This window comes from Balaenoptera musculus, chromosome 1, assembly GCF_009873245.2.
Source record: "Balaenoptera musculus isolate JJ_BM4_2016_0621 chromosome 1, mBalMus1.pri.v3, whole genome shotgun sequence".
Lineage (NCBI taxonomy): Eukaryota > Metazoa > Chordata > Mammalia > Artiodactyla > Balaenopteridae > Balaenoptera > Balaenoptera musculus.
Window position 1 is genome coordinate 34,500,949 of NC_045785.1, and position 24,033 is coordinate 34,524,981.

The window sequence follows — 24,033 nt, forward strand, 5'->3', positions numbered from 1 at the left end:
CAGCTTCAGCTTTATAAGACTGTTCCTGTAGGAGTAGGAAGTGTAAGGCTGAACTGTCTCTTTACCCTCCATAGTTTAGGATTGCTGTCAATAAAACAGGTGGTAAATGTGGGTGAGGGGAGCTTCTTGGCCAAACATCACAGAGCTGTAACTTCTTCCAAACCCCAAACCTTACTTCCTGAAATTTATGTAAGCAGATCATAGGCCACCCTCTTCAAACCAAATCATAACCCAAGCAAATAACACAGGATTCTATTTCTGGGTCTGTCATTAACTCACTGGATAATCCTGAAACTTCAGTCTCTCTACTTTGCTCAATAACTTAACCACAATTTCCAGTCTCAAAATCAAATCATGTGGTCTAATAAAGAACATTTCCCCAACTTGTAGATGTACTTTTATGGAAAATCTAACAAAGGTGTATGAAGTTAAATCACATTATGTGTTTAAATTATCTTTAATGAATATACATGAAGTATGAAAAATTCAAAAGACTGTTTACTCCAAAAATGCTGAACTCTTCCATTTTAAACTTTTAAAGATATTCACTAAACACAGAAAGAAAAAGTTTCCAGAGGGCTGAAGGGTTTTGAGGCTTTAAATTTAAGCTCAGTTATATTTAGAAAACCAAGATGCCACCTCTCTGGATCCCATATCTTTATCTTGGGCATTTGATTCATGTGCTTTGCCTGGTATAATTCAAAGCAAGAGATCCTACCATATCCCTGAAATGTAAATTGAACATATCAGGGATTCCCCTGGTAGCGCAGTGGTTAAGAATCCACCTGCCGATGCAGGCAACACGGGTTCGATCCCTGGTCTGGGAAGATCCCACATGCCGCGGAGCAACTAAGCCCGTGCACCACAACTACTGAGTCTGCGCTCTAGAGCCTGCGAGCCACAACTACTGAAGGCTGAGCGCCTAGAGCCGTGCTCTGCAACAAAAGAAGCCACCAAGAGGAGAAGCCTGCGCACCACAATGAAGAGTAGCCCCCGCTCACCGCAACTAGAGAAAGCCCACACGCAGCAAAGCAGAACTAACGCAGCCAAAAATAAATTAATTTAAAAAATAATAAAGTAAATTGAACATATCAGAACATATTGGTTGTCAGAGGAATGAGATGCTATACACCCGAAAAGATGGGCAGCTATAGTCTCCACTGCTAGAGCTGTTTAACAAAATATGAATTACCTGCCTGGTCCTCAAAGCAAGTCTACAAACCATGGCCAACTTTATAAGAATCATTTCTATCCAATTCTTGGAAATCCTGATTCAAGAGTCTAGAGCGAAACCTAGGAAATCTATTAATTACAAGTATCAGTTGATTCTGATACACAGCTTAATTCAGGAACTATTGGTTTAGGACAAGGATAGCAGGAAGGTTTCAAATCATTTGCCAATTATACTCAATAGGTAGTAGCTGCCTGAAGTGCTACACTGCGAAGGTCATGTCTAAAAACAAGAAATTAGTAGTTTGCCATGGACATGGTGATGGGGAAGTGGCAGCATCCAAACCATGTATCTGCCGTTATGCGATTCAGACCATTGAATGGGCTTTTTTCTTTTTTTAAGGAGGTTTTTGGGGTAAAAGAAGAGACCCAGAACTGGATTATTTACTTTTATTTTATTTTATTTTTTTTTTAATTAATTAATTTATTTATTTATGGCTGTGCTGGGTCCTCGCCTCTGTGCGAGGGCTCTCTCCAGTCGTGGCAAGTGGGGGCCACTCTTCATCACGGTGCGCGGGCCTCTCACTATCACGGCCTCTCTTGTTGCAGAGCACAGCCTCCAGACGCACAAGCTCAGTAATTGTGGCTCACGGGCCCAGTTGCTCCGCGGCACGTGGGATCCTCCCAGACCGGGGCTCGAACCCGTGTCCCCTGCATTGGCAGGCAGACTCTCAACCACTGCGCCACCAGGGAAGCCCTTTATTAATTTTTAATTATTGGCTGCGTTGGGCCTTCGTTGCTGCGTGTGGGCTTTCTCTGGTTGCGGCGAGCAGGAGCTACTCTTCCTTGTGGTGCACAGGCTTCTCATTGCGGTGGCTTCTACTGTTGTGGAGCATAGGCTCTAGGCACGCGGGCTTCAGTAGCTGTGGCTCGCGGGCTTCAGTAGTTGTGGCTCGCGGGCTCTAGAGCGCAGGCTCAGTAGTTGTGGTACACGGGCTTAGTTGCTCCGCGGCATGTGGGATCTTCCCGGACCAGGACTCGAACCCGTGTCCCCTGCATTGGCAGGCAGATTCTTAACCACTGCGTCACCAGGGAAGCCCCTGGATTATTTACTTCTAACTGGCAGAAGCTCTGTCTCTGGAAAGGTAGTAGGCAAGAAGAACAGGCCCAGTGGCATATGTGCCAGGACTCTCCAAAAGTTAATTATTAAGCTTTCCAATATTACACAGAAAAAGACAACAAGATTTTTGCTCTCAAAATGTCTATAATCTTGTTTGAGAAATGAAAATTCTACATGACAATATAAATTTGGTCTAAAAAAAGAAAAAAAGGATATTTGTGCCTTGAGAAGTTCCATGTTAGGTAAAGGGGGGAATTAGTGGAGCATTGAGTGCTAGGCCCAAAACAGTATAGTTTGGATTAATTCAAAAGGCAATCAACTGTGGGTTCCTGATCAGGACATGCCTGAAGTAATGTACTAAGAAGATACCACTAGCAGCATTTTCCAGGAAAATATATGGGAGGATATATAATCAAGGCATGACCCATCCGAAGGCAAATAATCTCTTTCGTATTGTTTCTGTATGTACCTGCCTCTGCCACTGGATTGCAGGCCTCCTAGTAGGCCAGGCACATGTCAAATTAATCTTTCTACCTCCCATAATGCCTAGCACATGTTTTGTACATAACAGTCCAAAATGTTTGCTGAATTGCTGTAAATGAAGGAAAACTCTTAGAGCTATTTCAAAAGGAACAGTAACAGAACTTGGTATAGAGACACGAAAGGTCAAAGAAGTGGACACAATGAAATTATGCCAAAAAGTAAGGGGGGAACTGTGTTAGGCTAAACGAGACAACAAACATAACAACTAGATGTAATGTGTAGACCTTGTCTGAAACCTGATTCAATTAAAAACCGACTGTAAAAAGACACAAACAGTCAAGGACATTTTTATTATGAACTGGATATTGTGATAACACCAGTAGGAAATATTGTTAATTTCGTTAGCTACAATATGGCATATGGTTATGTAAGAAATGTCTATATTTTTTAGAGATGCATACTGATGTTTGCAGGAGTGAAAAGACAATGCCTATGATTTTCTTTAAAATACTTAAGCAAAAGATAGTTGAGGCATATAAAGCAAACAGCTTAATAATTATTAAATCTGTAATGGGTACAGAGGGATTCATTATATTTTATCTAGTTTTGAGTGTACTCAGCAGTGGTGGACTTTCATGTTACTCCAGCATTGTACAATTAATTCTTTTCTTTCTCAGATTTCAGGAAACTTAAGAATCACTAGTACTTCTGAGAAAACAACCTAGACTCAATCAGAAAAAAAATGGGCATTCATGTGTTAGCTCTACTAATAGGAAATCAGAGAATCTACTCAAAGAACTTCTTGTAAATTAATATGAGAACTGAATATGAGCCAAGACAGTGACTCAGCTGCTAAAAAGAAAATACAGTCTTAGGGTTCATTAGAAGAATAGTATCCAGATCAACGAGGGTAGCGGTCCCATTCACTCTTCACTGGTTAGCTCACAACTGGAGTACTGTGTTCTGTTTTGAGTACCACGTTTTAAGAACACTTACGAGCTAGAATACTTGCAGGGAGGGAAATCAGCCTAGTGAAGAGTTTAGAAGCCAAATGTCAAGTGTAGAATGAAGAAAATGGGTGTATTTAGCTTGAAGAAAACACTTTCCAGCATTCCCTGTCACCTCTACCATAGAGACCCAGTGTAATATTTTCCAGAGCTGTTAACAGGCATTCCATAATCAAGTAAGTTTGAGTCAAGTATTTTTTTTCTCTCTAAGGGACTTACAAAGTGTTCAATATCCTAAAGTGCTTTATGACTCTTCAAGAAGTTGTTCAGTATTTCCCAAATGTAACCATTCATTCATTCAACAAATATTTACTGAGCGCCTATTATTTGCGAACACTCCTCCAGGCGCTGAGAATAAACAATGAACATTTTCAATATCCTTGAGGATAGTTTGTCAAACAGCCAGGCTGGGCCTCTTGCTACTCCTCTAACTTGCATTGTTCTTCCTCATCTCTAGGTTTTTGATTATGCAGTCAGCCTAGACTACCCCATCACTAATCTTAATTCAAACATCATTGTTTCCAAGAAGTTTCCTGATCATCATAAGCAAAACCACTCTTTTCAACAAACCCATGACTTTCTCTGTATCAGTTCTCTGAGAAGAGACTATGCCTCTTAATTACCTTTGGATCTCTCACAATGCCCAGGACCATGTCTTGCATATGTAGGTGCTGACGAAATATTTGCTGAATGAACAATCACATTCATATATTTAGAGAGTTATCTTGTCAAAGAAGGCAAACTAGGTCTCTAATGTTCTGCAGAGAAGGACTAGGAAAAAGAGATGAAGTTACAAGCAAATTTTGCCCCAATTAGAGCTAACAACAAACAGGCTACCTTACAGCTATCGGTGACTACAGGTGTTCTAAGAGTAGCCGAATGACTCTTTATCAAGTGTTTTAGTGGGATATCTCGCTGGTCTGAATAAAAGATTAACTCTTAAGATGTTAGGAACTACTATGTATCTATGTATTACATATATAGACATACATACATATATATATTAGACAAAAGGTAAATTTTGATACAATGTATCAATATTAATATTCTTAAAGTTAAGCTCAAATATGAAATATCCTTCCATTTACTAGTACAGTTGATCCTGGAACAACATGGGGGTTAACCTGAGTATAACTTACAGTTGCCCCTCCATATCTGCAGTTCTTCCGCATCGGCAGATGCAAACCATGGACCATGTAGTACTGTCACAGTCACAATAGAAAAGCATCCTCCTACAAGCGGTCCTGTGCAGTTCAAACCCTTGTTGTTCAAGGATCAACAGTAAAGAGAATAAAAGACAAAAAAAGACACTGTCTCCATCCTAGAAGAATCAACACAGGTTTCTTAATTATGCTCCCAAAGCAAATCGGATATAAATATAAACGCCTGGGTCATCTACCTCAGTAAGCAACGCTCCTTAGATAAGGCAATTCTCTAGATCCATGATTTTCAATATTTTGCAGTCAGAAAAATAATTATGAAACCATCAGCTCCTCTTAAAGCCATCTAACCACACCACCAAAAGCATTAAAGTCTTCAAACAAGCTAGCCATGCTGCTTTTTAGTTAAAAACTAGAAAAACAGAAAAAATGGATATCTCCATATGCCTAGGATCTCTCTTCTGATGTCTCTCCCAAACCAAAAGCTGTAGTCTTTGATGGCAGGGACCCTATCAGTTACTTGTGTCCCCAGCATTTAGTACAGTTCCCAGGACGTAACACATGGTGAATAAATGAGCAAATGAATGAGAGAAACTGAGTCCAATGTCCCTGGATGAAAACAAGTACCTTAAAGAATCACTGACAATTTGGTTTTTCTTATAGAGAATCTGCAAAGGAAATGAAAAGCAGATGAGTAGATTCTTAAATCCAGTTTTCACTATAAGTCAGAGTGCTATTTTTAGGTCATTTATTGATAAGTAATTACTATATGTAAACCTAAGTTCTTGGTTGCTTCTGGGGACTAAAATTAATTTATTGACCAGCAGAGCTAAATGACCAATTTCTAATGCAAAGAAAAACCCAGAACACTTAATACACCCACAACTTGACCTATAAGATTATAATCAAATAATTTATCAAACTGATTTATTAACATAACTGCCTAAAAAGCAAAATACTTTGAAAGCACCAGTGTTTAAACTACTCTTCAAAAGTGCTACGATTCACATTTTTCCAAATTCTCATTTGAACCATAAAAATCATACATGTTTATTTTTTAAAGACTAAAAAACAGAAGACTATAAAAATGTTATATGCTCACTGTAGAGAACTTATAGAAAATACAAACAGGTTCAAAGGAGAAAATAAAGACTACCCAACGTGATGCTTTCTTTCCCAGTCTTTTTTTCTGTGGAGTTATAAGTTCTTTATATACTGTCACTCTTCCTGCCCACCGGCAAAAAACAATACGTTCGCACTATGGTAGAAACCCAAGCACCCTCAATCTCTAAATGTTCCAGGTACAATTCCTCATTCTCTAAATTTTTATAAATGTATACTTTCATAATAATAAGACCAAATCTGCTATTTAGTAATCCTTAGAAGTTTCCCTTCTGATTCCATCTCCTCCTTACTTCCAGAATTCACAAAGACAGAGAATGCAAGTTCAAGTAAAAAGGCATCCAACTACTGGAAATGGACCCAAATTTAACAAAGGAAGAAGCTGCTCTCAACAGTTTTATGTACCCTAGTCTGACATTATCACAAGACAAGTTCTGCTCCAAGGAGTCCAGGTCCTTTGGGGTTCTTAAACTTTAATTTCTACCTCAGAAATCCAAGTGTGTGCTTCATAAAAACCTTGTCAGCTGGGCTTCCCTGGGGGCGCAGTGGTTAAGAATCCGCCTGCCAATACAGGAGACACTGGTTCGAGCCCTGGTCCGGGAAGATCCCACATGCCACAGAGCAACTAAGCCTGTGCGCCACAACTATGGAGCCTGTGCTCTAGAGCCCATGAGCCACAACTACTGAGCCCACGTGCCACAACTACTGAAGCCCGTGTACCTAGAGCCTGTGCTCCACAACAAGAGAAGCCACCACAGTGAGAAGCCCGCGCACCACAAGGAAGAGCAGCCCCCGCTCGCCACAACTAGAGAAAGCCCGCGTGCAGCAACGCAGACCCAACGCAGCAATCAATCAATAAATAAGAACGCAATGTAAGTTTTTAAAAAAAAACCTTGTCAGCTTTCTACTAAAGAGTACAAGACTAGAGACAGAATGCAGGATCTAGGCTCCTGTCTCTGCTCTATTAAATAACTGAGTGACATTAAGTCAATCTTAGCTTGTATCTCATTTTCTCCATTTGTCAACAGGAATACGCATATTATTTGCCTTACCTATATCACAGGACTGTTTTTCTAATAGATCAGAGAAAAAGCTTTTCATAAAGTATTATTTAAATTAAGGTGGAAATCTTTCCAGCGCACACATGCCCTATAACAGACATAAAACATGACTTCCCTGATACACAAAGATGCCATTTCTGATGGTGATTACTATCTACGTATACACATGTGAGACAATACCATCAACAGGTCCTTACACAGGGTAGACAGGTAAAGCATGTCACAGATTCACAGACCCAACCACACTAGCAAAAACTGAGGCCATATATTGTTTATCTCCTTCCATGACAGTCTGCTCCATCTTCATTCAGAAGAGTCAACCTGCTCCTGACTGCAGCATATTTGACTGTTGTATCTGTAATTAATTTCCCAAAGTTCTACAGCCAAGCCACAGAAACTTTTTAGTTCCTTTTAATAATTTAATATGCACCCATATACACACCAGCCAAAATCTAGGATATTAATAACTTCTTTCTACCATACTGCACCCCCTCCCAATCCCATCTCTCTGTAAGCAAACAGAATTTGAAATTGTTATTAATGAGTTCTAGCAGTCTTCCTCCCTTCATCCATTCTCTCACAAATCTATGTTTCACAGTAAGGCCAGGTCTCAGCCGTAGAAAAAGCCAATTTCAACTTCTGAAATCTTTAATAAGGTGACACTGGCACCACACTTTACCAATCAATCAGAAGATCAGTCTTACATCCTTGACACCACTATATCAATGGGCAGGACTCCGTCTAGGTAGAATTCATTTACAGGTTTTAGCTTTGTACTCCAGGTAAAAACTTTAGCTAAAACTAAGTTACTAGATAAAGTCTCCTTCACACACAGGGTCATCCTAGGATAATCAGTCAAGTCTTCAATGGAATCCATGACATATATATTATTTGAAAATAATGAAAAAATAGCCAATGCTACAGTTTAAATGTTTGTGTCCCCCCAAAATTTGTATGTTGAAATCCTAACCCCCAAAGATGATGATATTAGGATGTGGGGTCTTTGGGAGGTAGTTAGATCATGAGGGCAGAGCCTTCATGAATAGGACTAGCCTCTTATAAAAGATCCAGGAGGGATCCCTTGCCCTTTCCACGATGTGAGGACACAGCAAGAAAGTGCCAGTATGACCCAAGAAGGGGACCCTCACCAGAAGGTGACCATGCTGGCACTTGATCTTAAGACCTTCCAGCCTCCAAAACGATGAGCAATAAATTTCTGTGTTTATAAGTTACCCAATCTGTGGCATGTTACAGCAGCCCAAACAAAGACGGTCAACATGCCAGATTTCTAGACTCTCTCTAAAAACTTCCACCCAAAGACTCTGCCCATCTCCAAATTGTTAGCATTCAGCTCAGAAGAGTTTTCTAGGACTATGTTCTAACAAGTTTCTCTTACTGCATCCCATAACAGACTACTTTACCTGTTGACGGGAAATAAGTCAGGGCAGTGCGAACAACAAACTGATTATACCAAAATGAAATCACTTTAGATTTACAGTAAAATTCTTAGAGCAACCAGAGTAGTTTAGTAATTACTAGAAACTAAACTTAATGGTGCCAAAGAGTTCTTATTGAAAATGGTCCTAATTAGCTTGTATCATATTCATACTTACCCAGTATTTTCTCGTTACAGCATTAAAGTTTGACACCATATGAGTCTCATTTGCTCTCCATTTCAGTTGTTTTGTCTCAATTCTATAGAAAAGTAATAACCACTTTGAAAGACATTGCATTCTCAGGTTATCAGCTGATATGCCAAGTAAAATAGCAGCCAAGGTACGTAACTACAAAAGATTACTTAAAATAAGTAGAATGCCATTGTTATAAATATAAATACATCTGGTTCCATATAACAAAGCTATTTCCATGTCCCAGCACATGGCTCACAGTAATAATGCTTTGTTGATCTGGTTGTAACAAATTCTTTTTTTTTTTTTTTTAAACAAATTCTATTAAATCCAAAATCCTGTATAGCAGATGCCTTTTCCAATTTCAGTATAAGTCAATCTCTTTAACCAAAACACTGTGCTTTGGTTCTTGTTATTTGTGCACTAAAATCCAGTTATGCCAAATAAGATGGTCAAATTTTTTTTGACAGTTGTTCTAAAATGCCTCTGTGGTGTTTTCTGAGTTTTGGGGTGGAGGAGGTAAAGAGTACCTCCATCTAGGACTGAAAGGCTAACTGTTCAAAATGGAAAACAAAGATTCACAGTTAAAGGGAAGCTTAGGAGAGGTTAAAGTAAGCTTTAGCTGTCCTAAGCCAAGGTTTCTGAATAGCGGCAATGTGGAAAGCTAATGACTAACAAAGCTGACAGTGAAGAGCACTGAAAATAATGCAATTTCTGAGTTGGGAGGTTATTAGCAGGGATAAACAGAAAAAAATGTACCTGGATGCCTAAACAACACGCATCTCTGTACACTGAAGTGTTAGATTGATATTTAAAAGAAATGTGGATGCAATGTCAACTTAATTTTGCTGTTTGTTTCCCCAACTACATTCAAAATCCAATCTTCATATTCTGGTCATACCCTTACTTGAAATAATACCCTCTATTAATTCATAACACAGTAACAGTACAGTGATTAAGAGTCACTGAGTTCTGAAAATAGACTGCAGGGGTTCAAATCCTGGTTCTTTCCATCCCTAGCTACATACCCTTAGGCAAGTTACTTAACCTCTCTATGCCTGTATCCTCATCTATAAATTTTTGATAACAAAAAAACCTACCTTTTAGAGTTGTTGTGAGGATTATATGAATAATAAATGAAAAATAGTTAGAACACTTTTGAGCCCATACTAAGGCCTCAGAAAATGTTAGCTATTATTATTACCACTACCACTATCACCATCATCACATTAATCCCCAATAAAGTTCTGAAAGAAAGGCAGAAATATGAAATGACTTATCTAAATCACAAACAAGTGACAGAACGCAGTAAGAAAAAATCTCATTTTATGTCCTTAAGATCAAACATTAAAAGTTACTGATTCCCTAAGCAAGGGGATTTTCCAACCTCTCTAATTCTCCAGGAATTCACAAGAGGCTCCTTTAAGTTAGAATAGCAGCATAGAGAAGCGGAAATAGCAATGGACATGCACTAAGATGATCTAATTGCTCCAACACTGACTTAACTGGGCAATCTTGGGCAAGTCACCTAATCTAAACTTCAAATTACTCATCTTAAAAAACGCTTTGCCTACATCACAGGGTTGTTGCGTGATAAAATAGATAACACATGAGAAAACATATGTAAACCATAAACACACCATATGAATGTTCAAAAGCCATGTCGTACTCATCTTTATATCCCCAGTGCCTAGCAGAATGCATAGTAGAGGTTATAATCTAAAAGACAAGCCATGAGAGGGATGAAGTTGGCAGGGTGAAGATTAAAATGAAGATAGGGAGGATTTTTAAAAGAGTAAGAAATCCCAATGTCCATCAACTGATAAGTGGATACATAAAAGGTAGCAGAGCCATACAATGGAATATTCAACAATAAAAAGGAATGACATACTGATACATACTACAAAAATGGATTACCCTTGAAACACTATGCTAAGTGAAAAAAGCCAGACACAAAAGACCACATGTTGTATGATTCCATTTATACAAAATGTTCAGAATAGGCAGATCTACAGACATGGTAAGTACATTTGTGGTTGCCTAGGACTGGGGAATGAGGGGGAAATGGAGAGTGACTTAACGGTTACAGACTTTCTCTTTTGGGATGATGATTGTGGTGATGGCTGCACAATTTGGTGAATATACTAAAAATCACTGAACTGTACACTTTAAATGGGTGAATTGTATAGTATGTGAATTATCTCAGTAAAACTTTAAAAAAAGAATAAAACGTGTGAGAGAAACGAAGTACAAAATCACTGGCTTTAGAACACGTTTCTTTTCTTTAAAGAAAAAAAGTGAGCTTTCTGATATATGAGTAGCTCGGACATGTGGACAAGAATGGGACTGGAGGAAGCATAGGAGAAAATACTAAGAATTACCACACCAGACCACAACATCTCTACAAAGCCTTCTGTGGAAAGCAAATCTGGCATCTCTTCTTATCCTTCCTTTCAAAATTCTAAGGTTACAAGTCACCTCCTGGTCCTAGTTCAATAGTCTTTTCATCATGATCATTGTTTCTGAACTTTGAGACTACATCTGATACTGTCTACCACACTATCCTTCCTATCCTTGGCTTCTGTGGCACTGATGTACTTCCTGGTTCTTCTCAGAATGCTTTACCTATTAGCCTATAATGTCACCCACAGTTCCAAACCTCAAAGTTCTTTCGCCATCATGCTACTAACCTCCCAACACTCATCTACTCACATATTTTTTTTTACTACCAAATACAGCCCTGGTACGTGCACAACCTACACTGCATCTCTGTTCATCTTACAGTGATATACTACAGGATTCCTCTATTCAAATCTTGATTATCTTCACTAAGGTAGGGAAGCAGTGGTATGGCTCAACCAAAATAATTCCTATATATTTTTTCTTTTGAACAGATCTGTTTTTCTAATTGTTTTGCTTAGATTAATATTAAACTAGCCTGCATTTCCAGAGCAAAACCAGCAAGGAGAAAAGGCTATCGGGAGTTGCAGAAGACTAGCCTTTTATTGAAAACTTGATTGTATACAATCGAAGTGCTGACCATAACCCACCTTAGCTCATTTATCTTCACAGTGACACTTTCCTAATTTCCTCATCATTATCAGCCATTCTCCCAGGATTCTAGGCTTTAATCTTTTAATGTTTAATTTGCTCTCTTCCCTTGGCACACATTCAATCATTGCTAAGTTCAAATTAATTTTTACTCAAACATACATCCTCTTACATATTCTATACACTCTTTCATAGGGACAATATAAAGATTAAATGCATAAGCTCAAAGGCAAGACTGCCTGGGTTCAAATCCTGGCTCTGCTGCTTACTCTCTATAGGATTTAGGGCAAGTTACTTAATCTTTCTGTAACTCGGTTTCTTCATAGGAATAATAAGACCTTATTATGAAGATTTTATGAGTTAAATACATGTAAATAGCTTAGAACATTGTGCCTGGCATACAGTACTCAATAAATGTTAGCTATTATTTTATTCCAAACATCACCATTTTATCTCAGACCCTCATCATCTTGTTTCTAAAATTCTCCAAGGGCCTTCTAAGTCAGTCTTCCTACTCCAGAACACTCAACTAATTATGAAAACCTTCCTCAGGAACAATATGCATCATCTTACTCTCAATCTTTAGAACCCACTGTGGTACCCCATCAAATTAAACCCTATATCCTTAATAAGGTCCTCCACCAATACACACTCACCAAGCCTAAACTCATTTATTCTTATTCACCAATACAGATTCCCTATGCCAGTCAAACTGCTCAATATCTTTTGTACATTGCCACATCTATGTCTTTGCAAATATCCCTTCACTAAATACATCTCTTGCCCTTTGAAAATTCCAAATTTTCCAAATCTCACTTATACCTCTGACTTTGGCTGCACCGTTATCCCAACCAGGAGCTTGATGTTGCTTGGAATTATGAATGATGCATGTTACATGTTGTTTCCCCAACAGAAGTGTGAAGAGACCACATATTTTATTCCTTGTGTCTCTTCATACATACCACTTCACACGTAGCACTGTATTCTGCAGAAGTACACAAATGCTGACTGACTTAACTAAATAAATATGCCTCAGAATGTATCAGAACAACATTCTCTATTTTCCACTGCCCCACCCATACTTACCATGGTGAGGGCGGACAGAATCTGCATTTAAATATTTTTATTTTACATACTTAGAAGGAGAATATACTAACAATTGTACCAGATAAAAGAAAAAACAAACAAACAAACATACACTCAAAGAGAATGCACATGTGAAAAACCAAGAAAAAGAACTAGCCATTTTGGAATCTAAAAAGTGACTTCAAAATATGAGGATTTTTCATTTCACCAAACTAATGAACCAAAAAGAGCCAAAATAAACATGTCCTGACCCCAACCAAAAAAATACCTAATAAAAGCATGAGGAAGACCCCAGCATCTTCAGCAGCACAAAACCAAGAAAATGATTCACCTTAACTCCCAAGAAACACAAAAAGAAAAGATATCTAAAAAACTAAAAAATTCAATCAAATCTCTAGATGCTACCCAAAGAGAAAAACAGAGAGGAGTTATTGCTTTTCTATAAATATCTGCTTAAGTCTAGGAGGAATACAAGGCTTCTCTCATTGCTACCGTGTCCTGTTCCCAGTTAAGGGAGCAATCTGTGGTCACAAAAGAGCACAACACAGGAAGACGGAAACCTTAACCTGGAAGAGACATTAAGGAAAGAAACTACTCAAAACACGTTTCAAAAACAGCTTCAAAAACCAGAGAGTGCAATGATACTCAACAGAAAGAGAGGAAAAGTGAAATAAAAGAGCTCCCACGAAACGAGTGACTCAGTGAAAACTACCTAGTGCTGCCTTGCAAATAAAGAGCTATGCATGTAACACATCCATGACATGCACGCCTGCTTCACTGGCAAACAAAACAGAAGGAAAAAATAAAGTAAATGTTAGGAAAAGACAAGGAAGATGCCCACCAATCTCTAACTCCCTGGCCAGCCCAACTCAGCTCATTCAGGAATCCAACTAGGAACAACTGAGGCGTGGATTGCACAACACAGAAAAGAAAACCCTTCGCCAACCATACACACAAAAAGTAGAATAGAGAAGTGAAAACTATGCACCCCAATGCATCAGCAGCTAAAGCCTATTATTCTCTCTTTAGGATTAAATGGTAGAAAAAGAACAAGAGCAGCTAAACGAAGAGGAGGAAGATGTCAATGAAACCAAGTCCCCTACTGGTCTCAATTTCAGAGAGTACAACTCTTGCTTCTTCCAGCTGACCAACAGCATGCCTCGGCAAAGCAAACTGACCCTAACACCTTCCACGCCACGCGGAGGAAATCACAGAGTAAAAACCACCCCGCTTTAACCTCCCTTCCCACTAGCTGCAAAAATGGAGGGGGGGGGGGGGAGACACCCTACCACGTGGGCAGGATGCAACACACACAGGACAGCAACACGTCCGCATGGAACGGCTGCCTCTGCCCAATGCCGGTAAAGAACACGGCGACAGGATGGGTGGGAACGCAGGCCCCCGCACGGGCCTCCTCACCCCGAAGGGCACCTCCGACGCGCGAGGTACTGGCCGCCTCGCCGGCCGAAAAGCACCCCGGAGCTTGAAGGGAAGAAGCCGCATCGTGCCGGGAAAGGGGGCTAGCCCAGGCCAGGGGCAGGTCACGGAGGGAAGACGGCCACTGTCCTCGGACTCGACGCCCCCGGGAACCCAGTCTGGCTCCCCCGGGCCCCGCCTGGGGGAGGGGCGGGAGGCGCGGAGCCGCCGCTTCCCCGCTGAGGAGCAGCAGCAGCTGAGAAGCGCCGCGGGGGAGGGAGCGACCCAGCCCTCGCCGCCCGTCAGGCCTCAGCCCGGGCCCGGGCCCCCTGCCCCGCCCCGCCCGCCGCCCGCCCCGCGACGCGACCGCGGCTGTGAAAAGGGAGAGGGAGTCTCGCGGAGAGCAGCCCCTGCCTCCGTCCCGGGAGATGCCCCGGCCCCGCCTCCTCGCCCGCCGTCCCGGCCCGACCACCCCGGCAGCGGGCGCTCACCTCAGGCTGCGCAGGCCGGTACGGCCCGGCCGAGCCCCCGGCCGCTGTGTGCGTCTCCGCCCCCCGGGAAACGTCCCAACGGTGCCTTGTGCGAGCGGCCGAGGCCCGGAGCAGCGCCGAGAGCGGCGGCAGCAGCGAGAACAGCCAACATCCGGGGCCGCGCACCCGGAACTACTTCCCAACCCGCTCCCCCTCCCGCCCCCGCCGCCGCCGCCGCCGCCGCCCCCGCCTCCTGCGACGTCGCTGCGCCACCGGCATGGCGTCAGCGGCGTCACGATTCCTCCGCGGTCACAGCTGTGGCAACGCGCTTGTGATCCCTCCGCTGGAACAAGTAGTGCCCTGGGACTCCCGGGGCCTTGGTTCTGTGCTGCGGGTATCAGCCAGCCGCCGGCAGCTGCGAGCGACTTACGGGGGAGGAGGGGGGGCGGGGGTCTCTACTCCTCAGAGTGGCGGCCAGGGAGGGAGGGCGGCGGGGGCAGCTCTTTAGTTGAGGACAGCAGGGACCTCCGCCTGGGATCCTGCCCAGGGATTCCGGGGTCCCGTCCCCCGGGGGAATGGCGCCTTGTGACCTCTCCCCTAACCCCCTCCACCTCACCTTAGTGATAGGCACCTTAGCCTCTCCGGAAGACCGGGCACCACGGATTCTACGACCCCCACAAAGGCACCTTGGACCTTCAGGACACTTCTTCCAGAATGTCACAAGTCCCGGGTTCTAGACCCATCTCTGCCGAGGCTTCTCCTGTGCCTAGCCTTGGTTTCCTACTCCTTAAAACAAAGGATTTGTAACTCTGAAAGACCTTCTCATTCTAAAGCTGCTGCCCAGGTTATGGTCCTTGCTATCAACAGGTGGAGCGCTTGGAAGGGTAGTTGGGCGACTTGTGAACTTTGGAATTTACTTCTAGTCAGTCTTCACTGATTCTTTCTCTAAAGTATCAGCACTGCAAATCTGCCCTGTAATTTCACATTTAATTACATTCAGACTTATTACTTGCTGTTGCTTCTTTTGCGTTAGTCACATATAGCACCAAGCATGCTTTTGAACTCATAGTAGGTACTCAATATTTGGAAACTCAGATAATTTGTTAGATGAATACTAGGTTGATTGGACGAGATGAAAAGGAGAGGCCTGAGTGAACTGACCTTGGGAACCTCTTTTGATGTAGTCTCATATAGATCAGATGAAGACCTCCAGTAAAGAGCTGAGTACCCAATTGCTTCAGCAAACATTGAACACCTGCCATTTACCAAGCATTTCTAGGCACTCGGGATTCAAAGTACTCCTATATTCCTTTTCTACATAAGACTCCAGCAAGATTCTGAAGATTAAAAGATTCATTCACTCATTCATCCAACAAATATTTGCTGATCACTACTAAGGTTGTCAGACCCTATTTTAGTGTTTGGGTTGGATCAGTGAATAGAAGAGGGGGGCAGGGTGGAAATACCCTTCCCTCTTAGAGCTATCATCTAAGTATGGAGAGAAAGATGATAAACGTAACAAGAAAAGAATTTGGTGTGATAGAAGGTGTTTAGTGCTATGGGGGGAAAAAATAGACCAGGGTAAGAGGTATGAGGAAAACTGGAGGGGGGGGGGGGGGGATTTTTTTCTTTAACATCAACCGTTTCTTCATCAATAATGTGTTCATTTACTTCAACTGAACCATGCGTTAGGTGCTGGGGCTTCAGAGGAGAATAAGCCAAGCTTCTGCAGCTAGTAGAGACCACATGCCAGGTGCTTTCACTTGACCTCTCATTCAGTGCTTTCACCAGGTCCCTAAGGTAGGACTCCTGTGTTCATTTTTACAGCTGATGAAATTGAAGCTGAGAGGGCTAAAAACTTGAGCCGAGACTCAAACCTAATGTCTTCTGAGTCCAACTCCCTTTCCAGCTTCTCCTCAGCTGAGAACACATATTCTTCTGTTTCAGTACACCTCACCTCTTTCGTCAAGTAAACTCATGCATTAATATAGGTGAATGGCTTTAGATCTGCACTGGAGCAAAAGGAAGGGAGAAAGGAAAATATTTAGAGGAAAGGAGGGGGCAGTTATCCAAAAAATCTAGACTCGTAGAGCAAAGTAATAGGGGTAGCAAAGAAGACTTAGTGGAAGAGAAATGAAGGTAGATTCATAACAGCTATTCCAATTCCAGTTTTACAGAATGGGATTTTAAATAGAGCCATCAGGGAGAGCCCAATTCATCAGGTGACTTTAATGAGAAACTTGAAAGAGGTGAGGGAGTGAGCCATGCGTTGTATGGGAAAGAGTGTCCCAGGCAGAAGGAACAGCTAGTGGAAAGGCCCTGAAGTGAAAGTATTCCTGGAAGTGTTAAAAATAGTGGAGGCCAGGACAACCGGAGCCGGGTAAGCAAATGAGAGAGGAATAGGAGATAAGGTCAGAGAGTGGGGTCTTGTAGGCCATTGTAAGGGTCTTGGCTAAAGAGGAACCAACACAGGGCTTCGAACAGAGTGATAAGATCCAATTCGCGCTTTCAAAAGATCACCCTGGCTATGTGCTAAGAGTCGGTGGTGTATGGACATTGGTGGAAGCCAGAGGCTCCATTAGTTAGGTGCAGGATGATGGCTTGGACCAGGCTGGTAGCAGTTAGTAGGATAAATGAGATACAGTCTCTATACTTTAAGAACTCACAGCCTAGTGGGAAGCAAATAGATAATTATAGTACACTGTGATAAGGGAGATAGAAGTGGCCACCCTTGCCAGCTTGCCTGACAGGAGGGTAGAAGTTCCCTCTTCTACCGAGTTGCCAAGGGAATCAGAAGTTCCTGGTTCTTTCTTGGGCCACTGGGTGGATCCTTTATAACACAGGTAACACTTGTCTTCTTCTCAGCTCTTTAGGTCTCAAAGCCCACTATCATCTGAGTGGTGCTATAAGCAGAAGGGTACTAAAGGACAGTCTGGGTCATGCATTTAAGGAGATGGGCAAAACTGAGACTATACCTATTTGCCAGAAGAAGAAACTGAGGCCAATAGTCACCAGGTTTTAACCTGAGACTGGGAATCAAGGTTATCAAAGTCCCAAACCAGGAATCTCTCTGAGCCACTTGAGTGGAGTCAGCCGATGATGGAGTAAGAGAGTAGAAAGATGTTTCTGGATAGCTGCCAGAATGGGCTTGGGGGCTTGGGGATCAGCAGTCTTTCTTTGAGAATGAAAGAATCACAAGCCCCAGAATGTCAAAGGCTGAGGAGCACCCCACCTCCCACCCCCCCTAAAAAAGTTGTAAGGGCCATAGAAGCAGGGGGGATTCTGGAACAGCGGGGGCGGGGTTGGGGTTGGGCAGAAAAAGCTTAAAGCTCAGATTGGGAAGACAGACTTGGGTTCAATCTCACGTTTTACATCTTACTTCCTGTGTGCCTACGTCAAGTTATTTAGTTTCTCTTAGTCTCCATTTCCTGGACTATTAAATAGTAACTATTATCATAGCTATGTAGCAAAAGAGATCAGGCACAGGCTGCCGTAAAATAAAGGCCGCCGAAGACAATCATCATTATAGACAAGGTCAAGCGTCAGCACAGAAGAGTAGTTCATAGTCTCCGGAGATGGGAGTGGTCTGGGAGGGTGAGTGTGGAGCAGGTGAGCCCTCAAAGAGAAAATGGTATCCAACTCAGGGGACAGATCCTTAAGAGAAATAGATTGTTCAAAGCAATGAGATAGAAGTTTTATTGTTTTGTGTTGTTTGCAATCTTTTCCCAGCCTCACCTGGATTATAAATTCCCTAAAATAAACAGAGTCCCAAACTGGACTGCAATAGCCCTACAAAACCTTGATTCAGCATTGGCTGTGCATCAACAGTGGGGTGTTCAACACTTCACGTGACCCACAGCCGCCTTTAGACAAATGAGGCTTCACCCGATCCTTTCTCCCTCTTTATTTATGGTAAGAGGAAAGCAGAAAATGAGAAATGAACTTAAAATGAGCCAAGACCTGCAAAGGGGAGAGAGAAAAACATGAGAGAGCCCTTCCTATCATTCCCAGCCCTGAAGGAGCCTTCCAGATTCCCTGGGTATCTTTATATAATACTTTATATTTCATGTATTAGATTTTCTAAAACTACAGAGGCCACCGGGAAGCTCTCAGCACCACTAACTGCTATTTAATGATAACACTTGGGTGTTAGGTGTTGGTCACTCTGCATAGTTAAAAAGCATTCAAGAATCATTTATCAAACAACTACTCTATACCAGGTGTTGGGCTAAACACTAGGGAATCAAAAGGGGATAAATAAATTTCCCACCTTCAATGGGCTCCTAGGCTTCTGGAAAAACAGACACGTCAAAAGTTAATGCCTGTGCAATTTGTAGAGATTTGTACTTGTGCCATGGGAACAAAAAAAAAAGCAAGGCTTAACCCTGTCAGATTGGATGGGGATGGGGGCACCAAAGAAAGCTTCACTCTTAAAGGTAAAGTTAAGGCTAAGTCTGACTAAATAAGTAGGAGTTTGCCATAGAGACAGAAGCAGGCCTGGGAGTAAAGAAAGAAAATTTGGGGTAGAGGAGGAAAGCTTGTGCAAAGAGGTTGGGTGGATATGAGAAAAGTAGAGGCCACAGAAATTACAGTCTTATAAGTGGTCATTAAACACTAGTGGCTGATGAAAAGAACTAACTGATGAATCTAGACCATATCGCTCTACGTAAACCATCCATAAATTGAGTTCCTGCCCTCTAGGAGCTTGGTGTTAACCTCAGATTTTATCAGTAAGGCAAAACGTGATCCTTCCCAAACACTCTACTGCTTAATCATTCTCACAAGAAAGGGGTAACTTAGACAATTTCTCCCCAATAAAAGGCAGAAGCCTAAATTTTTTTCATAGTTCTGGCAATGAATTCACACTAGTGCACTCATACCACCTACCTCCCCAACACCCCCTCCCATCCATCTTCCTTGTAACCACCTGGCTCAAACCTTGGCTTACCTCCACTCTCAGAATCAACCGAGCTAATTAAAAGCATCATGAAAGACACAACAGCATGGAGACAGCTGAACAAACATGAACAAATGCGTAGATTAAATAAAGTCCTTACATTATGTACAAGCAACGGTGAAGATGAAACTTGGGTGGTGCTAGGAAGAGTGAGAGAGAAGGTGTTCAAGTAGAGTGGGAGCAGAGGAGATCTCCTCTCTTCAGTGAGTAAGCAGCATCTTTTGGAATCATAGAATGAAAGGAAACTGGTGAGTAGGAAAGAGCAGCCAAGATTTGCAATCTAAAGGATCCTGAAACTCTGGGTACAAACATGGTATTTAAGAAGCAATTATTTGATTTCAAGTTTTGAACTTATTGACCTACTCTGTGCCTAATGGGCTGAATAAGAATGATCAAGAAACCCCAATGGGGGCTTCCCTGGTGGCGCAGTGGTTGAGAATCTGCCTGCTAATGCAGGGGACACGGGTTCGAGCCCTGGTCTGGGAAGATCCCACATGCCACGGAGTGGCTGGACCCGTGAGCCACAACTACTGAGCCTGCGCGTCTGGAGCCTGTGCCCCGCAACGGGAGGGGCCGCGATAGTGAAAGGCCCGTGCACCGCGATGAAGAGTGGCCCCCGCTTGCCGCAACTGGAGAAAGCCCTCGCATGAACCGAAGACCCAACACAGCCAAAAATAAATAATAAATAAATAAATAAAGTAGCTATAAAAAAAAAAAAAAGAAAGAAAAAAAAATCAATTACTTTAAAAAAAAAAAAAAAAAAGAAACCCCAATGCTGGGTGGAGAGTGGTGGGGCGTGGGTAATATTTATTGAGCGTTTCTTGTGTGATTAGGAATATGATAGACCCTTGGCAAATGTTTTCACTTACTCCTTAGAGCAAAACTACGAGGTGGTCGTCCCCATTTTAAAGATGAGGAAAAACAGAGGCTCAGTAGTTTGAGAGTGGTAGAGTGAGAATTTACCCAAGAAAGTTTACCCAAGAAAGGGTAAAGCCACTATATTATTGTTCTGAACATTTCCTGTGTCTCTGGGGGAAGGGAGGGGCTGAGTCGATTTTACTTCCCCAACTCCCTCGACAGCAGGCTTGGTTATGTGATTTGCATTAGTCAATGAAATGTGAGTGGCTGGATGAGCCACCTCCAGGTGGAAGCTTTGAGTCAAGCTGCAAGGTTTGAGTCAGAGTGCTTCACTATGTTTTCCTTTCCTGCTGCCCTGATGACCAGCAACATTCAGGATAGAGACTGATCCATCTGCCTCTGTCCCAGAGCGAAGACCATGTGCAGCAAAGCTGACCTGGGAAGGACACAGAGCATAAGTGAGAAAAACAACTTTTGGGGCTTCCCTGGTGGTGCAGTGGTTAAGAATCTGCCTGCCAATGCAGGGGACATGGGTTCGAGCCCTGGTCCGGGAAGATCCCACATGCCGCAGAGCAACTAAGCCCGTGCACCACAACTACTGAGCCTGTGCGCCACAACTACTGAAGCCCGCACGTCTAGAGCCCATGCTCCGCAACAAGAGAAGCTACCGCAGTGAGAAGCCTGCACACTGCAACAAAGAGTAGCCCCTGCTCGCCACAACTAGAGAAAGCCCGCGTGTAGCAATGAAGACCCAACGCAGCCAAAAATAACAACTTTTGCTGATTGGGCCATTGAAAATTGGGAGTTGCTCTCATAGCGTAACAGCGCCTATACTGACTAATGTAGACCCTTACTGATTTTTTTTTTCCTTTTGCTTATGCAAATTTCTGGTGTCATCCCCAGGTAAAAGAAGTTGCTTGAGAATTATGAGAAAATATAGGAAATGGGATGGTTGGTGTAATGTAGTGAAAGGCTTTAAAATACAGGATTTGAAATTCAGTCCTGATCTGTGGGCTCAGACAAGCCTTTATAAGATAGGTTCCATGGACCATGTCATGTCCCAGAGGAAGTTACAAAGAAGGTTAAGATACAGTCCCTGTTCTTCAGGCAAGGCCCACCTCATTCATTTTTAAATCTAACACCCTACTGGGTACCTGGCACCCACTAGGTACTCAATAAATTTTTTTAAACTAATGCTAAGGAATGATCTGGAACCATAACTCAGGTCTCCTAACTTCCAAAAAAGGCTCTTCCTGTGTTATGGTATATTGCCCACTTGGGTTAAGGGATCTCAGAGGGAGGGGAAGGCTGTGGTAATATTGTTAGCCAATTTTTATATAATACTTTACAAGTTATATGCACCTCATTTATATGAAATGCCACATAATTGAAAAATAGCTGGAACATCAGGATCTACAGGGCTGGAACAGAGTAGGCAGTCAGTAAAGGCACACAAATCTCCTCGAGGATATTACAAAGAGTAGAAAACCTTGAAGGAGAGCCCAGGGGACTTGGCAAGGAGAACTCTAGCTTGAAGTGCACTGTGGATCAAGTTTTTTAATGGGCCAGATTAAGAGAATATGGAGGTGAAGGTTAAACTCAGGCAAACAAAGGAGCAGGGCCCCAAGGCATCTCCAAAGAGTACAGGGCAGTAACTGGAAAACCTTCCATGAAATATCCTTGAAGCAAGCACTGAAAAAAGTTCTGCACTGAAGGAGAAAAACCATATGATCATCTCAATAGATGCAGACACAGCTTTTGACAAAATTCAACACCCATTTATGATAAAAACCCTCCAGAAAGTAGGCATAGAGGGAACTTAGCTCAACATGATAAAGGCCATATATGACAAACCCACAGCCAACATCATTCTCAATGGTGAAAAACTGAAACCACTTCCACTAAGATCAGGAACAAGACAAGGTTGACCCCTCTCACCACTATTATTCAACATAGTTTTGAAAGTTTTAGCCACAGCAATCAGAGAAGAAAAAGAAATAAAAGGAATACAAATCAGAAAAGAAGAAGTAAAACTGTCACTGTCTGTAGATGACATAATACTATACATAGAGAATCCTAAAGATGTTACCAGAAAACTACTAGAGCTAATCAATGAATCTGGTAAAGTAGCAGGATACAAAATTAATGCACAGAAATGTCTTACATTCCTATACACTAATGATGAAAACTCTGAAAGAGAAATTAAGGAAACACTCCCATTTACCACTGCAACAAAAAGAATAAAATACCCAGGAATAAACTTACCTAAGGAGACAAAAGACCTGTATGCAGAAAACTATAAGACACTGATGAAAGAAATTAAAGATGACACAAACAGATGGAGAGACATACCATGTTCTTGGATTAGAAGAATCAACATTGTGAAAATGACTATACCATCCAAAGCAATCTACAGATTCAATGCAATCCCTATCAAACTACCACTGGCATTTTTCACAGAACTAGAACAAAAAATTCCACAATTTGTATGGAAACACAAAAGACCCTGAACAGCCAAAGCAATCTTGAGAAAGAAAAACAGAGCTGGAGGAATCAGGCTCCCTGATTTCAGACTATACTACAAAGCTACAGTAATCAAGACAGTATGGTACTGGCACAAAAATAGAAATATAGATCAATGGAACAGGATAGAAAGCCCAGAGATAAACACATTCACATATGGTCACCTTATTTTTGATAAAGGAGGCAAGAATATACAATGGAGAAAAGACAGCCTCTTCAATAAGTGGTTCTGGGAAAACTGGACAGCTACATGTAAAAGAATGAAATTAGAACACTTCCCAACACCATACACAAAAATAAACTCAAAATGGATCAAAGACCTAAATGTAAGGCCAGACACTATCAAACTCTTAGAGGAAAACATAGGCAGAGCACTCCATGACATAAATCACAGCAAGGTCCTTTTTGACCCACCACCTAGAGAAATGGAAATAAAACCAAAAATAAACAAATGGGACCTAATGAAACTTAAAAGCTTTTGCACAGCAAAGGAAACCATAAGCAAGATGAAAAGACAACCCTCAGAATGGGAGAAAATATTTGCAAATGAAGCAACTGACAAAGGATTAATCTCCAAAATTTACAAGCGGCTCATGCAGCTCAATATCAAAAAAGCAAACAACCCAATCCAAAAATGGGCAGAAGACCAAAATAGACATTTCTCCAAAGAAGACATACAGATTGCCAAGAAACACATGAAAGAATGCTCAACATCACTAATCATTAGAGAAATGCAAATCAAAACTACAATGAGGTATCACTTCACACCAGTCAGAATGGCCATCAACAAAAAATCTACAAACAATAAATGGTGGAGAGGGTGTGGAGAAAAGAGAACCCTCTTGCACTGTTGGTGGGAATGTAAATTGATACAGCCACTATGGAGAACAGTATGGAGGTTCCTCAAAAAACTAAAAATAG

At 42.0% G+C, this 24,033-nt stretch overlaps 1 protein-coding gene across 7 annotated transcripts in view; it reads right to left on the minus strand.

Annotated features, from left to right (window-relative positions):
* The window catches only part of FOXJ3 (forkhead box J3), a 127,351-nt gene extending 111,705 nt beyond the window's left edge, over positions 1–15,646 (minus strand). For 4 of the 7 annotated variants that reach the window (XM_036850426.1, XM_036850408.1, XM_036850377.1 and 1 more), the window contains exon 1: positions 14,796–14,975. The gene's annotated coding sequence lies outside the window, so the exon portion shown is untranslated. Of the gene's footprint in view, positions 1–8,736; positions 8,787–14,795; positions 14,977–15,390 lie in introns of those variants that run through there. The other 3 variants (XM_036850382.1, XM_036850417.1, XM_036850391.1) reach the window with 3 other exon arrangements.
* Positions 15,647–24,033: the final 8,387 nt, after the last annotated feature.